The sequence below is a fragment of the Sphaeramia orbicularis genome, chromosome 8, assembly GCF_902148855.1.
Source record: "Sphaeramia orbicularis chromosome 8, fSphaOr1.1, whole genome shotgun sequence".
In the NCBI taxonomy this organism is placed as follows: Eukaryota; Metazoa; Chordata; class Actinopteri; order Kurtiformes; family Apogonidae; genus Sphaeramia; species Sphaeramia orbicularis.
Window position 1 is genome coordinate 10,399,653 of NC_043964.1, and position 17,300 is coordinate 10,416,952.

General features: G+C 34.2%; 1 long non-coding RNA gene across 1 annotated transcript; it reads left to right on the top strand.

The window, feature by feature from the left end:
• Positions 1-2,694: 2,694 nt before the first annotated feature.
• On the top strand, positions 2,695-9,510 carry LOC115423504 (uncharacterized). Its single transcript, XR_003935970.1, has 3 exons — positions 2,695-2,854; positions 3,351-3,359; positions 9,492-9,510. It is a non-coding gene; the product is annotated as an uncharacterized LOC115423504 (long non-coding RNA).
• The last annotated feature ends 7,790 nt before the right edge of the window (positions 9,511-17,300 follow it).

Sequence of the window (17,300 nt, forward strand, 5' to 3'; positions counted from 1 at the left end):
ACAACAAAAATGTTGAATAAATGTATTTTTTGTGAATGTATAACATGTATAAGCACTGATAAACTGTCCAAATACAGTTTTTATCAGTGGATTGTACAACTGCGTCTCATTGAAAATTATTTATATATATATTTATAGGTAATTTGATTGTTTTAATACATGAAAATATTCTTTATTAAACATTAAAAAGTGAAAAAAAAAAAAAAAGAAAGAAAAATCTCACACAAAGTTAGGGCAAAAAACCTGTTCATCCATTTATTCTATCAATACATATGAAAAATTGGTGTAAAATGCAGTTTGTCATCTTTTCATGGTCATCAGATATGACCCATTTGGACGTTCAGAGGCTCCATAGTTACCATGGAAACACTGTGATCTTCTGTAACATTGATTCGCCAGTAAAACCCATGGAGTTGGATCAGTGACAGTGAATGGACACACTTGTTTTTATATTCAATTAATGATAGATTTTGTTGAAAAAGTCACAATTTCTTCATTTTTCCCCATTTCTGATACTATGACAGTGACCTTTAATCCGAGTTTTTATGAACATCTACATGATCAGTGAATTTTATTTCGCAGAATCTCTAATTTTCATTGAAAAAACACAAAATACAGAGGAGAATATTATAACAAATAGTGATGAATAAACGAAGAAAGGTTAAATATAGAGGAAAAAGTCATTTAGGAACTACCATAAAAGTATCTCGGGGTCTTTTGGGTGTTTTTGAGTAAAATGAGGTGAATGTATGACAGAAGGATGGAGATACGCCCAAAAATATGTAAACGGACACCATGTTGAGACACTAAATGTTATAGCGGCCCTTCCCAAATTCCATCCTGATATTTATGGAACCAGATTGAATGTGCACAAAATACCAGTGAATAATTGATTTCCTCTTGGTTTTTTTTTTTTTTTTGTTTTCATGCTACCACCTCTCTTCTTACTCTACGATCTTGACTGGATGAATGTTGCTGCTGGCACTAAATTATTAATGACACACTGTTTTAATTAAGTCTCGAGTTACAGCAGCAATGTTTTGGATCAAATATTACTCAGGGTCACTTGGGATGGGGGAATACATACTGGGATGCTGTTTTTTAAACTTTGATGTGAAACTTAACTAAAATACAATATATTCTTTCTGAAATTCCCAACGCTATGTGTGTGTGTGTGTGTGTGTGTGTGTGTGTGTGTGTGTGTGTGTGTGTGTGTGTGTGTGTGTGTGTGGTATTGCAGTCAGTAGTGTGTGTGATAAAAGAACTTCTATCTCTATTCACAGATGACAGCTGGACGTAAAAGAAAATGTTTCCCATCTGTACTCTGTTTTCAAAAGGTCATTGATGCTCAAAACAAAAGAGGATTTGATATCGATCTTATGGTATCACAAGAAATTTGCCTGAGTAAAATTTACTCAAATATAAGAATATTTTACTCTACTCAGGTAACATTTGGTAAGGAAAAGGATTAGGGCCACTGGAAAAAAAAAAGGTCCAAAATTTTTATTATTATTATTATTATTATTGTTATTTTGAGAAAAAAGTTTGAATTCTGAGGAAAAAAAAGTCAAAATTCTGAGAGTAAAGTCAGAATTTTGAGGAAAAAAAAATCATAATTCTGAAATTAAAGTCAGAATTCTGCAAAAAAAAAAAAAAAAAAAAAGAATTCTGTAAAAAAAGGCAGAATTTTGAGAAAAAAAGGCAGAATTCTGAGATTAAAGTCCGAATTTTGATATTAAAGTCAGAATTCTGCAAAAAAAAAATAAAAAATACAGAATTCTGAGAAAAAAGTCAGAATTCTGAGAGAGAAATCAGAATTCTGAGGGAAAAAAAAAACATAATTCTGAGAAAAATGTCAGAATTTTGAGAAAAACAGTCAGACTTCTGAGATTAAAATCAGAATTCTGAAGAAAAAAAATTGAATTCTGAGAAAAAAGTCAGAATTCTGAGATTAAAGTCAGAATTCTGAGAAGAAAAAAATAATAATTCTGAGAAAAAAGTCAGCATTCTGAGATTAAAGTTAGAATTCTGAGAAAAAACAAAACAAAACAGAATTCTGAGAAAATAGTCAGAATTCTGAGATTAAAGTCAGAATTCTGCGGGAAAAAAAAAAACAGAATTCTGAGAAATAAATCAGAATTCTGAGATTAAAGTCAGAATTATGCAAAAAAACACAAAAAACAAAAAACTGAATTCTGAGAAAAAGTCAGAATTCTGAGGTTAAAGTCAGAATTCTGAGAAAAAAAGTCAGAATTCTGACAAAAAAAAGTCAGAATTCTGTGGGGGAAAAAAAAAAACAGAAACAGATGTTAGAAATACATTTTAGACTGAATTTCCAACCTCCAAAATTAAAGAAAACATGAAACCTCTTAATGAAGGTAAATAACTTATGTTTACTGCATGATAAACATGATGATTTTGGTTGTTAGTGTAATTATCCTGATTTATGTCAATGAAACCAGTGAATGATTGCATCTTATTTTGGCATCCATCCAGCTGATGTCATCATGTCTATGCATGTGCTGATGTCAGCATGTCAACTGCCTCTATATATGTGCAAAGTTTGAAGTAAATTGTAACAAAATTGATGCTTTTATAGACATGTGAAATTTCACCCACTATAAGTAAATGGGGGAAAAAAAAGATTTTAAAAATTCATAAAAAAAAATTGAACTTTGACCTACTTTCCCCAAAATGTAACCACATCTATTTGGGTCGCTGCCAATCTATAAACCCAATTTGGTTTGAATTCAACCAATAGTTTTGCTGTTAGAGTGTTTACAAACAAGCAAACAAACTGAACCAAAAACCAATACCCCCAGCCTCTCCTTCAGGGGTCGGGGTAAAAATAAATGTTACCAGTTACTTGGAGACTTTAAATTAGTCCACAATATGGATAAAAATAATGGAAAATACTGAATTCAGGTGTTTTATTGCAAACAGGGCGATGAGGCTTCAAAACAATAATGAGAAATGTCATAATAAAACTTTATATGGTCATAAATATCTATGCAATAAACATTGTATTTCATTTTTAGGGTTAATTTTGTGTACAGTGTCATCTAAAACACAGAATACTTTGAGTTTGGTTGAACTAATTTGGCTCTACAGCTGTTGTAAATAATCTTTAATAAGCCTTGACCGTGTTTTGACCATAAATAATCATTTTATGGGGTTTGTTCCAGTCTCACTCAGGAAGAAAACTGTGCTTTTAGCTGACAATAAATTTAGATTTTACATTTACTGTGATTATTACCACATATTTTATTATGATAATATTTAAAATCAACAGGAAAGGTGAGTCCTACAGGCTGTGTGTTTAATGTGTCCTAATATTTTGAACTATATAGTGTATGTCAGTTAAAGAAAAGTTTCCATATTAAACTTCTTCTTGTGTCTTTTTAAGTACTTAACCCTCCAGTATCCAGGTGCGCCTTTTACGCACACTTTATACTTTGTGTTAAAAAACTTCATATTATTTTTCACAATTTAAATAAGGTTAGAATTCAAAAGTTGTTCATTTTTTCATGATCTTTAAAATTCTGGCCACCAACTAAAATTTGCACGTTGTAAATGAAAAAAAATTACAAGCCTAGCATCTGTCTCCCAAGTGTGCCTAAAATGCACTATTTCTTCCATTATAACCACTGTTTTTGATCTGAAAGCCATTAAGACATAAATCCTGCTTTTACTGATATCTGAGCTTCATTTGAGAGGTGAGGGTCTAAATTAAGTTATTAAACGATGTTAATGTTGTTGTTAATCACTGACATATGCCAGGCTGCAAAAATCAAATGATATGTAATTCAATTTTTATGTAGTATTTTGAAAAAAAATATTTTTGTGTGTTTTTTGCATCAAAAAATGTAGTGACATCATGATGAAAAGAGATCGTTTAAAGGGTTAAAAAAAACTGTAAAATGAATGATTATTTTATATGTATGATTAGGGCTGACCTTGATTTACAAAAATAAAATCAAATTAGAGAAGAAAAATAAATCAATATATAATATGTAATAGTTTGATTTATAGCTGTGCATTTTTGGCACACTTGGTGACAGATGCTAGTATTTTTGAACATTTGACCTAGCGCCAAAAATAATAATGCAAATTAACCAATGTTAGAGTTAATCATTGACATATGCCAGGATGAAAAAAATCAAATAATATGTGATCTACTTTTTAGGTAGTATATTGAAAAAAAATAATTTTTTTGTGTTTTTTGCATCCAAAAAAATGGTTTGTTTACATTACAAACACTAAATTTAAAGGGTTAAAAAATGTGACAATTATTGAGTATTTGGTATTTTTATTTACAGCTCAAGTTGATGAAATAGAAAAAAGTGTAAAAGAATTAAAAACAAACTGTATGAAATTTTTTTGACATTATAACACAAGTGTGCGAAAAATGCACACTTGGTGCTTGCTGGATGGGTTAATTAAGTCTTTATACTTTTGAGATGTTCTTCTTTTTTCATCTCCCGTCATCTTCTTTACAGTATCTCCAAGTTTCATTCAGTTTTCAGCAGGAGCCGGAGCTTGAGGATTCCTGTGCATGGTGGGGGTCTGAGGCGGATGCTGGTGTCAGGACTTGAACCCCAGGGGTCATGGGTCAAAGGTGCCTCCAGGTTCCACATCTGCAACTTTGCCCAGATCCTGCCCCGGCTGCCGTCAAAGTGGGCAGCCAGCCGCACACTAATGTGAATTAGCAAGACAAAGACAGAGGAGAGGGGCGGGCATTATATGGGCTTTGATTTCTCCGAGATTTATGAGCGTGATGAAATCAGCTTTGAATAAACTGGGCTGGGCCGTTTTCTCTGCGGTTCAGCTGGATCTGAAGGCTGTCGGGTTTGTTCTGAGAGACAGGCAACCCTGGATAAAAAGGCAACAAATCTAAATAGAGAAAGAGAGGGATCTGCAGTTGCTTCTGAAGTCCTCACATGTCCCATTCAGGGTCCATCAGCTGGATGCGGTCTATTGTAAACGCTGCTTCACGACCATTACGGCCTCACTACAGAAATTCCCAACCGCTGACTTATGGAAATGCTCCGAGTGCGTTCCTGGGATACAGAGAAAGCACTTAGGAGCCAACATGTAAACATCTTTGGCTTTTGTGGCACTTTAACCCGTTATATAGGGCACTCACAGAAATACTCTGAAATTCAAAATTTCAACCGTAGTGTGTTATTGGAGAAAATAAAAAGACTTTTTTGCGAAAATTTTCAACATTTTTTATAGTCACGTAGAAATTCAATGTCAGTGAAGTTACCATATTTGGTTCTTTGCCCATAAGTGGCAAAAATATCCAAGAACTATATTAAAAAATACAACAAAAACACATGTAATGTGAAAGGAACATGTATTTTAGAACATTAGAACATTACTTTTGGAACATTATAACAACATAAATGCTGATCCAGACACCTGTAAATATCCACATTATAGTCATAGTTTGTATGTCTGTCTGTCTGTATGTATGGTGTATGTATGTAACAGTGTATATATGAATTTGTACATGTATATGTAAGTGTATGTGCATGGGTATGTACATATGCGTATATGCATATATCTGTATGTATGTATATGTATGTGTATGTACAGGGTGGGGAAGCAAAATTTACAATGAACATTTAGTTGTTTTTTCTCAGCAGGCACTACGTCAGTTGTTTTGAAACCAAACATATATTGATGTCATAATCATACCTAACACTATTATCCATACCTTTTCAGAAACTTTTTCCCATATGAGTAATCAGGAAAGCAAACGTCAAAGAGTGTGTGATTTGCTGAATGCACTCGTCACACCAAAGGAGATTTCAAAAATAGTTGGAGTGTCCATAAAGACTGTTTATAATGGAAAGAAGAGAATGACTATGAGCAAAACTATTACCAGAAAGTCTGGAAGATACTATTAAAGAAGAATGGGAGAAGTTGTCACCTGAATATTTGAGGAACACTTGCGCAAGTTTCAGGAAGTGTGTGAAGGCAGTTATTGAGAAAGAAGGAGGACACATAGAATAAAAACATTTTCTATTATATACATTTTCTTGTGGCAAATAAATTCTCATGACTTTCAATAAACTCAATGGTCATACACTGTATTTCAATCCCTGCCTCAAAATATTGTAAATTTTGCTTCCCCACCCTGTACATATATGTAAATGATGGTATATGTGAATGTGTATATCTGTATATGTATGCATGTGTACATGTATGTATATGTGTGTGTGTGTGTGTGTGTGTGTGTGTGTGTATATGTGTGTGTATATGTGTGTGTATGTATATGGGTGTATGTATGTATGTATGTATGTATGTATGGATAGATAGATAGATAGATAGATAGATAGATAGATAGATAGATAGATAGATAGATAGATAGATAGATAGATAGATAGATAGATAGATAGATAGATAGATAGATAGATAGATAGATAGATAGATAGATAGACACACATACTGTTGATTTAGACAAAGGGGTGAGAGTTAATAAACTATGCTTCTTCTCCCACCTTTTTGAATATTACTTTTTTCTTTTTCTTTTTGCGTGTATCATTATTTTATGCTTCCTTGAATTTTCATTTCTATATTATGTTGTGCAAAGAACTCAGTAACAATCAGGAAACTTGTATCATTTCCATATTCAAAATAAAACAAAAAAATATTTTCAGTCATATGTGCATTTCAAAACAGCAGAACAGAGAAATAATAACATTTGACAGAAAAAGGCTCAGGCAGATGCACAGCTTCATAACACCTGCCTTCTTTACAGTTTACTGCTGCGCTCCAGGCAGGTTTTTGAGCCCGTAAGTCACGACTTCAAACCACGACTCACGACTTTGTAGCATATTTGGTATTAATTTATTCTGGTCCTCAATGGACTGAAAACTAGCTAACGCTCGAGCAGCTGCTGGTTATGCAGAACATTTGCGGATAAATTACGTTAGAGCGATACCTTGTTTTAATAAACAATTTGGCATAAACACCACATCTATGGGGGCCGCCATTGTTATCTCATGGGCTATGTGACGTCAGAGCTGGGAATTGGGAGTATATCAATCTAGTATGAGTTATCAGTCTTTTTATAAATAGAAAATTGGATACTTCTCTAAAACTTCAAATTTGAAGATATTTTATTTGGTTTCTTTATTAATGATCTGCCTGTTAAGAAACTGTGTATTCTTAATCTCATTTTGTTATTAGCAAAATTTCATGTGCATGCAAGCAAATCTGCCAAACAGAAACTCAACTTTGTGGTCTTTCAACCCTACTTAAAATCCTAGCTGGACACTCTTAACTTTTGCATGAACTCTAAAGCTGTCAAAACTATAGCCTTATGTAACGAATTTAAGTTGTAATTTTATTTATTTATTTATTTATTTATCTGTGTATTTATTTATTTATCTGTGTATTTATTTATTTTACTTACCTATCTATGTATTTATATTTGATTTCTTCCTGCCTCACCTCAAGCATTATGTTTTCCATGTTATGTTTTTTACTATTGACTGCTGTTGATCTTTTTTGTATACGGCATTATGTTAATAAAGTTAAAAAAAAAAAAAAAAAAAGAGAAAGGTAAAAAAAACAAAACTAAACAAAACAAAAAAAATCTATTACGAGTTCACGGGTGGGAAGTCATGGGTTTGACGGTCATTCCAGTGCATTTTCATTGGTAAAAGGTTGGAAAAACATGAGTTATGGGTGGCCTGGAATGATACATGGCGTCAAATAAAAATAAAAAAAAAACCATACATATATTTTTATTTTTTAATTACAGCTATAACTCTCAAATATAAATGCATATAATGGTTCTTTGAAGATAACAAAAGAAGTTACAGATAAAAATCCATACAAAGGTGTGACTTTTCAAATCTGCTGATGAAAAATGAATCGCGATGCCCTTTTTAAACAGCAGGGGGCGTATACGTATATGTACTTTTGGCTTCACGTGTTCGACGTCGGTACGTCTGTGTCAGGCGTTTGACACTGACGTCACAGACACGCCCACCGGCGCCATATTAGTGGGTACGCGAAGAACAAGGAACACTGTTTATTAAAAGAAAGGTGAGGAAATATGATAATGGAGAAGAAAAAGGAGAACGAACGGATACCGAATCAAGAGAAACTTAGCAAAGATACCAGGGACCGGCACTTTGCTAAGTTAGCCTGAATAAACAACAACAATAGCATAGCCTGAAAAAAAGCAGCTGGAAAGCCTACACAGTACTACTGGTTCTGACTTCTTCCATGGACTTTAACTGTCTGGTTTACGGCAGAAGTGTTGCCACTTTTCAAGACTTTAACAGATAGAAATCTTTTGAGGCTCATGGACATTTCTCCGATGGCTGGTGCAGGATTTTTACTCATTTCAACTGGAGAATTATGCAAACAGTCGTCACAGCAAAGGTAAGAAAACCTCGTCAGTGTATCCGCTGTAAACAGTGATGATGTTCTGTTTTTGTTCCCACTTTAGCTCTAAAGTATCTGGAAGTGTATGTTTACATGGATAAATATAATCCAAAAATAATAAGTCAGTGTTATTTTATATCACACAAGAAGCAGTCCTTAACTCTGTCATCTGAACTCTGAAGCAGTTTTAGTTATCACTTTACTTTTCAAAATGGCGACAACTACCCAGAATGCAGTAGTTTTTTGCGAGTGTAACACCAGGTGCAAAGTTTACCCTACCACAGACAAATAAAAAAGGGATTGTCTTTAATTACCTCCACCAAGGAGGTTATATTTGTGCCAGTTGGTTTGTTTTTTGCTTGTCTGTCTGTCTTTTGGGGGGCGGGGGCACTGATCTGCCTTGGCGGAGGTCTGCGCTCTGAGTGCTTTTCTAGTTTGTTAAGAGATAAGAGAAAATATATTTTGTAATTTTTATATATTGAAATACAGGGTGGGGAAGCAAAATTTACAATGAACATTTAGTTGTCTGTCTGTATGTATGTATGGTGTATGTATGTAACAGTGTATATATGAATTTGTACATGTATATGTAAGTGTATGTGCATGGGTATGTACATATGCGCATATGCATATATGTGTATGTATGTATATGTATGTGTATGTACAGGGTGGGGAAGCAAAACTTACAATGAACATTTAGTTGTTTTTTCTCAGCAGGCACTACGTCAATTGTTTTGAAACCAAACATATATTGATGTCATAATCATACCTAACACTATTATCCATACCTTTTCAGAAACTTTTGCCCATATGAGTAATCAGGAAAGCAAACGTCAAAGAGTGTGTGATTTGCTGAATGCACTCGTCACACCAAAGGAGATTTCAAAAATAGTTGGAGTGTCCATAAAGACTGTTTATAATGGAAAGAAGAGAATGACTATGAGCAAAACTATTACGAGTAAGTCTGGAAGATACTATTAAAGAAGAATGGGAGAAGTTGTCACCCGAATATTTGAGGAACACTTGCGCAAGTTTCAGGAAGCGTGTGAAGGCAGTTATTGAGAAAGAAGGAGGACACATAGAAAAAAAACATTTTCTATTATGTACATTTTCTTGTGGCAAATAAATTCTCATGACTTTCAATAAACTCAATGGTCATACACTGTATTTCAATCCCTGCCTCAAAATATTGTAAATTTTGCTTCCCCACCCTGTATATATATAGATATGTTTTTTTTTTTTTTTGCATAGTTTGTGTTTTGCAGTTACACTCTACCTCAGAAGTGTGTTTTTTGTCGAAGAAGTAATTTAAGGAATCATTTTCAGTCATAATTTGTCTTCAAGCTGATTCCATTCAGAAATATTGAATTGAGATGGTAGATGTGTTTTTGTTGTTGATTTTTAAAAATTTTTTTCAATTTGTTATTATGGTGTGAATGCTCGATGCTGTACACATTTAAGTTGATGTAAGCAGTGTATTAGTTGAAAAGGATAGGCAAAAAAATAAGCTTTTGCTTCTAGCCTATTCCTTTTTTGGTTTTTATGTTTATTGCGATTGATGTACTGAGTACAATGATTGATGTAAAACCAAAAATAAATTCAATCATTCATTCCTACATTTGAAAAATCTGGAAAAAATTGCAGCGTAAACCCAGTATTGGAAATCATATCGAATTGTGAGTTAAGTGTATCGTTACGTTCCTAAATGAAGTACATTGCTTAAAGGTGCTGGAGACTTTCGAGACTAATTTTTCATCAGATCTGTCAAACCTCAGTCATATCCTCAGTATCACGAATCTGTCAGTCTTTCTGTGATTACTCACCTGAATCTCTTGCATTTACAGTGAACAGTTTCTTAGTGCCAATCACCATAAACAAACCGTATGTTTACATTCAGAGCCAGGAGGTAACTTGGGCATCTTTGGAATTTTGTCGTGACATGCATTGTGGGAAACGCCGGTTTGTGCTGCTGTCTGGCAATAGCAGCTGGAACAGATGACATGGAAACGGCAGGAGCTCCCTTCCTTCTATGCATATTCCTACAGTCATTTCCGCTTTTCAGCCATTTCCACGTCGTGTTTCGTCCATATAATATCGTATGCCGCCGCCTGACAGCGGCAGCGTGAGCCTTCGCTTCCCACAATGCACGTCGCGACAAAATTCCAGAGATGCCCGAGTTACCTCCCGACTCTGTAAACACATGGTTTGTTTGTGGTGGATGGCACTAAGAAGTTGTTCACCGTAATGCAAGAGATTCAGGTGAGTAATCACAGTAAGACTTACAGATTCGTGATATTGAGGATATGACTGTGGTTTGACAGATTTGATGAAAAATTGGTCATGAAAGTCTCCCGCACCTTTAAGTTTTAAATTTGCATTATTCCACAGCTGAACCTCTTTAAAAGAAATGCATCATTTTTTAACTTCTTTTCTAGCTTTTTGTAACGTAAATTTGCATCCATCTCTCAACTCATATTTACTTCCAGACACTGTAAAAAAAACTTTTGCACATTATTTGGTAATGTTTTGTTTTTTTATTTTAATATAATAGCTATAATATTTATAATAAACCAAGTCTCTAAACTTCAAATCATGAGAATTTAAACATAATGCATAAGTATGTTCATAATATTCTGTATTTATGATACGTGTGGCTCACTTTGAACATCATTACTTACATTAGTACCTAACATTATTTAAGGGATGTGTGGGTGAGAGAGAGTCTGTAGTTTCCGTATGCTGTATTTTATTGTGTATGCTGTATTTGATTGTTTTTACATTGTGTGCTTTTATATTTATTGTCTTTATTAGGGCTGTGTATTGGCAAGAATCTGCCAATATAATACATATCACAATATTAGGATCATGATACAATATATCACGATATATCACAATACTGTTAACAAGGCAATATTTTTTGGTTGTTTTGTTTCTTTTTATATGATTATTTCTTGGAAAAAGTAATTACACCAGAAATGCACTAAAACTAAACAAATTTGTATTTGATCAGAATAGGATCTAATGCTATTTCACAAAACTTTTCTCTATTAAAACTCAAAATGCAGGATTTGGATAAATACAGTTTTAACATTAACTTAATGAATTATTTTTTTTAAATTTACAGTTAACAGACAAAAATACCCATGTGAACATATAAATAAAAGAGCTCGTAGGATTCCCAAAAAATATAAAGAATAAGAAGAAACCAAAAATGAACCTCTGCCATGTCTGCATTTGAATAAATACCTAAAAATATCAATACAGTACTTTTTAATATCGATACAGTATTGTAAAATTAAATATCACGATATATTGCGGAACCGATATTTTCTTACACTCGTCGTTTTTATATTTATATTCATTGCTATTTATTGTTGCACTTTGGTAAGGGCATCTTAAACCAATTTCATTGTAACATGGAGTACAATGTCAATAAAGCCTGTTCAATTCAATTTAATTCAATTCAATTTAATTCAATTCAATTTAATTCAATTCAACAAAGCAGGTACACTCACTGTTCATGCAGAGGTGGACCTTACAGACCCTGTAGACCACATTGGACCTCAGATTGTTGCCTCACTTTAACTGTTGCTGTCACTGTCTTGTAGTATGTGCGAAAATGACCAAAAATAGTCACTTGCCTGATAAAGGGATAATGCAAATAAGCACCAGACATGTCAGTGAAATATTGTGGTCTTTATCAGGTGGTTGGACAGTGGTGGTAGATTCATACCGCCACTGAAGTCAGCACCTAGTGGCTGCTGGGATGTTGATGAGGGTGGGCTTCCTCTCCCCTCTCCCCCATGGCGCATGTCCTGCAGTAAATACTAGGTGCCCCCGGTGACCCTCCCAGTGATAAATAACCCTTAAGGTTAACCACGTTTGAAATGGAGCTGTGAGGCCATTATAGGCCTCCGGAGTTTTCTTGACATCCACAATATGTTATGAGTATGCCCTGGGACTTCCACCAGAGCAGCATTAACTGACCTCTCTTTTGTGTCAGGACTGATCAGGTTAGAAAGAAACAACTTAACCCATGTAGTAAATAAACAGCTGTGAGTACTAGCATTGGAAAAATTCAGTTTGGAAGTTTAAAACCTCTACATTTATTTTTCTGAATAAGGAAAAATGGCCGAATTTCCTCAAGGTTCACATTTTTACACTGCAAATTATTCGATAGATAGATAGATAGATAGATAGATAGATAGATAGATAGATAGATAGATAGATAGATAGATAGATAGATAGATAGATAGATAGATAGATACTAATAAAATGAAAACAAATGATGATCATAAGATACAAAACAAGTAAAAAATGAACAACATAAAGAACAAAAACATACAAAAATGAGATTAAATGAATAAAAACTGACCAAAATGAGCAAGAAAATGAACAAAATAATAAACAAAATTAATAGAAATGCAATAATGATGGAAATAAATGTCAGCTCGATAAAGAGATAATTAAAAAACTTGGTTAAAAAGAAGTGGATGGATGGATGGATGGATGATAATGGTCAATGATAGATAGATAGATAGATAGATAGATAGATAGATAGATAGATAGATGGATGTTGGCAGGTCAGATGAAGGATGGGGTCGTGGCCCGATCAGGGGTCAAACTGAAGTAGCTGTTTTTTCAACCCCACTGACCCCCCCCCCCCCCCCCCCCAGTGGGTTTCTGGGCTGTGAGCGGCCCAGTCGTAGGTGTTTGGACTTGGTGTCTTTGTTGCTTTTGTTTGTCTTTCCTGTGACTGATGATCAGAGTGGCGGTGGTCACTGACGGCAGGAATAAGGAGGGTTTGGATTACACCTTTGGAAAACACAGCAGCACCAAGAGGTAGAAATAAAGAGGAAGTAAATATTCTCAGACCTGCGTACAAATATACCATGGTTTTAGAGTTATTTAGTAAAATGTTTGGTTTCAGTGTCAGTTTTAAGACTAGAAGCACCATTTCTAATCCACGAAAAAGTCCTTTGTCATTGCATTCAGTCACGTTCTTCACTTAAGAACACCTCAGATTACATTAACAATTTTTTAATTCATCACCTTCATTTTGGTTTTATCATTAACCCTTAGGGGTCTGAGCCTATTTTGGCCGTTGTTGAGTACTTCTGATTTTGCCTTTATATACTATATAAAGAAACGTTCATTATACCCATGTTTGGCATCTTTTTTTTCAGCACAACTTCATCTGTCTCATCTGCCTATTATTTTTTCCCTTTAACCTACTAGATCAACACAAAAAGCCTAAAAACACACAAAAAATATAAAATCCGACCTGAGAAATGTACATAATTTATTGCATACAGGGTGGGGAAGCAAAATTTACAATATTTTGAGGCAGGGATTGAAAGACAGTGTATGACCAGTTAGTTTATTGAAAGTCTGGAGAATTTATTTCCCACAAGAAAATTGACATAATAGAAAATGTTTTTATTCTATGTGTCCTCCTTCTTTCTCAATAACTGCCTTCACACGCTTCCTGAAACTTGCGCAAGTGTTCCTCAAATATTCGGGTGACAACTTCTCCCATTCTTCTTTAATAGTATCTTTAAGAAAGTCGACATTGCTGTGTGATGTTGTATTGGTAGCATGTTCTAAAACGCCCCAAATAGCATAATCCAGAGGGTTTAGATCTGGGCTAGAAGGTGGCCATAAACATGATTCCCAAAAATTGCTAAAGTTGGATTTGCAGAAATCTTGTATTTTTCTAGCTGTGTGGGCTGGAGCACCATCCTGTGTCCATACATAATTTCCATCTGGGTAGTTTGCTTTAAGCCCTGGCAATACCTGGTATCTCAGAGTCTTGTAGTAAGTATTAACATTGATTTTTTTCATCAGCTTCGTAGAATTTTATAGGCATTTTCTTTCCATCGGCAGCCACAACACCAAAAGCCATAACTTGAGCAGGATGTTTTGTTCTGAATGTCCCCTTAACCTCAGCTTTCGATTTTGCGATAAATCTGTCATTTCTGCGGTTCAGAACAGCATCGACAGTGAAGATCTTTTCATCTGAAAAGATCGTTACAATGGAGGACTTTTTCTTGAACCATGTAAGAATTTTCTTGCACCTTTCCAATCTCTTTTCCTTCATAGCTGTTGTCAACAAGTGTTTTGGTGTTCTTGTGTAAGATTTTAACTTCAAATCATATTTTACTGCATTTCTAACGGTCTTGTTGTCTACCTCAAGTTCAATTGCCATTTTTCTCATGGACTTGGTTGGATCCTTTAGGATTTTGGATTTGAGAGCTTTAATAAAAGCTTTGGTACGTTTTTTTTGTTGCTTCCTCCACTTCCAGACTTTCTCGTAATAGTTTTGCTCATAGTCATTCTCTTCTTTCCATTATAAACAGTCTTTATGGACACTCCAACTATTTTTGAAATCTCCTTTGGTGTGACGAGTGCATTCAGCAAATCACACACTCTTTGACGTTTGCTTTCCTGATTACTCATATGGGCAAAAGGTTCTGAAAAGGTATGGATAATAGTGTTAGGTATGATTTTGACATCAATATATGTTTGGTTTCAAAACAATTGACGTAGTGCCTGCTGAGAAAAAACAACTAAATGTTCATTGTAAATTTTGCTTCCCCACCCTGTATATCAACACAAAAAGCCTAAAAACACACAAAAAATATATAAAATCCGACCTGAGAAACGTATATATTTTATTGCATAAATAACACAAAAGTGCTTAATGAATCTTTTCAAAGACTTTAAAAGTGAATATTGGTTTCAAATATTCGGTATATAAATAAAAAATTGTAATAAACTAAAATTATCCTCAAATATTTGACATAAAAGCGTGTCTTTACATAGACGTTTTCTCTGGTTTTGTGTCCCCGTCCCCCCAGTCCTCCCGGTTTCCACATCTGGTTGAGTTGGGGGTCATTCTCACCCTTAATGCAGTCTGTAGATTAGAATTCGCAGATTTTGTTTTGAAAAAGGACAAAAAATGACGAAGATATGGTCAGAAATCTAATGCCCCTCCACCTCATTTTCATACTTTTATTCACGTTTGTTTGCTCCGGTTTCAAACCATTATATCTCCGGTTGTATTTGCTCTATCATCATCAAATAAAAAGTGGGAGAGTGTTTAAAGTCTGCACTTTTGAATGCAATTGTCCCCAGTGGTCACTACATTTCCAAGATAAGATATATTCAAACTGATCAAACAGATACACAATAATAGGATCAAGAGCATCGAAAAACATGCAAATCAAACCGAACCAGATTAACTTTACACCAATTCCTTCTCATTTGTCATGACATGAAACAGGATTAAGGCCCAGAAATCAGGCAGCAAGTCGGTTTTTTTCAGTGTTTTTGGTGAATAAAAGCTGTGGGGCCTCAGGACCACCCTATGAGCATCTCTCCAGCTTTGTTATCGTTCTTTTCAATTGCTTGAAGTGACTGACCACAATAACCTACGGAGACATTTTGATAATATTTATAAACATTAGCTCAACTTCCATTAACCCATAAAGGCCCAGTAGTACTTTTGTGTCAGTTCCCAGATGAATGTTTCCTCTATATTTAACCGTTCTTAAGGGATTTATCACCATTTATTATCATATTATCCTCTGTGTTGCACATTTTTCAGTGAAAATTATGTATTTTCCTATTGTTAATTTACTGATCATGTAGCTGCACATTAAGGCTAAGATTAAAGTTGAGGATTATTATATCAAAAGCAGAGAAAAATGATAAAATAAGTGACTTTTACAGTAAAATCTATCATTAATTGAACATAAACAAACTGTCATTGATCCAACTCCATGGGTTTTACTGGTGAATCAATGTTGTAGAACACAGCTGTCAAACATGCGGCCCAGGGGCCAAATCCGGCCTGCCAAAGGGTCCAGTCCGGCACCTGGGATGAATTTGTGAAATGCAAAAATTACACTGAAGATATTAACAATCCTTTTATTTCCATGAAATAAACCATTTCAATCTCAAGTGAGCAGGACCAGTAAAATACTATCATAATAACATATAAATAATGACAACCCCAAATTTTTCTCTTTGTAAATGTAAATATTTTCATGTCTGTACACTAAAACGAAGTATAATTTTGCAAAAAAAAAAGTGAATAACCTGAAATGTCTTAAGAGAAATAAGTACAATTTTATCAATATTCTGCCTGTTATTAAATATTTTGTGTATTTGCAGATCCACTGTGATCTGTAAGTTATAATGTACATGTATAAATGATAAACTGAGGCATAATATTGTTAAAATTACACTTACTTTTTTCAGTTTGTTCATGTTGCATGTTACATGTCACATCTTTTGAAAGGATAGTTTGTAGATATAAAACTGTTCATAATGTAAATTTGCTTTTTTTGCTCTAAAACATAGAGAAAAGTTTGGAGTTGACATCATTTATATATTATTATTTTATTATTTTACTGGTTCGGCGCACTTCAGATCAAAGTTAGCCGAATGTGGCCCCTGAACTAAAATGAGTTTGACACCCCTGTTGTAGAAGATGACGGTGTTTCCACGGTAACTACGGAGCCTCTGAACGTCCAAATGGGTCATATCTGATGACCACGAAAAGACGACAAAGTGTATTTTACACCAATTATTTACATGTATTGATATAAATAGTGGATCAACAGTTTAGATCAGTAGATGCTTTTGGTCGACTATGGATGTTTGTGTTTTTTTTGGGTTAAAACAGAGTCATAACCACTGACATTTTCTAAACCTTTAAGACCCAAACATTCACTAGTAACCAAAACTATCAACTAATCTAAATTTTATAATACCAGTTAAGCCACTAATCCTATCAATACATGTAAATAATTGGTGTAAAATACAGTTTGTCAGGATTAGTAGATCAACAGGTATTAAACAGTTTAAATCAGTAGATGGTTTTG